A 799-nucleotide genomic window follows, 5' to 3' on the forward strand; every position below is an offset into this window, starting at 1 on the left:
ATTAGAAAAGAATGCAAAAAAAAAACATAAAAATAAACATATAACGCATATATTAATTGCGTTAAAATCATTATCATAATTTCAAGTTAAATTGTTTCAACGAATATTATTGAAATCTATAATAATATTTATCATTAATTTTATTAAAAAAATTATTTATTATTATTATTATTATCATATCATATATTATTATTTAAATTTTATTAAAAAAATTTATTAAAAAAATTATTTATAACTACTTTTATGCATATTTATATCTTTTTTTATATCTTTTATTAAATAGTTTATTATTATAAATATTACTAACACATGTTTCATAGATCGCATCATATTGAATTTCCATATATTATTTGAAAATATTAAATAGAAATGTATTAAATTAATTATGCTTAGACAATTTGTTAAAATAAAAATTTTTACTTCTGTAATATATTTTAAATTATATACCTTTGTGTTGATAATTATGATTTTACTAGAAATATCATAAATCGACTTCGGATAGATTTAATATATTTATGTAAAATTTAAAAGATCTATAGGATAATATAATAATAAATATATAATAAAATATATAATAAAATTATATATAATATGTAAAAAAAAAACATAAAATAGATATAATATTTGAAGAATAAATCAAATATATTTTATTAAATCAAAAAAAATGAAACAAATCTCTATTTAATTTAATAGTAAATAAAACTAAATAATAATTGATGTATATATATATATATATATGTATATATATATGTATATATATATGTATATATATATATATATATATATATATATATATATA

The 799-nt window shown here is 11.9% G+C and overlaps 1 protein-coding gene across 1 annotated transcript in view; it reads right to left on the minus strand.

Moving 5' to 3' along the window:
* Positions 1 to 799, minus strand: part of LOC102673746 (sonic hedgehog protein A) — a 157,868-nt gene that overhangs the window by 38,161 nt on the left and 118,908 nt on the right. The window lies entirely within an intron of this gene.

This window comes from Apis dorsata, unplaced genomic scaffold (genome assembly GCF_000469605.1).
Source record: "Apis dorsata unplaced genomic scaffold, Apis dorsata 1.3 scaffold_1024, whole genome shotgun sequence".
Taxonomy (NCBI): domain Eukaryota; kingdom Metazoa; phylum Arthropoda; class Insecta; order Hymenoptera; family Apidae; genus Apis; species Apis dorsata.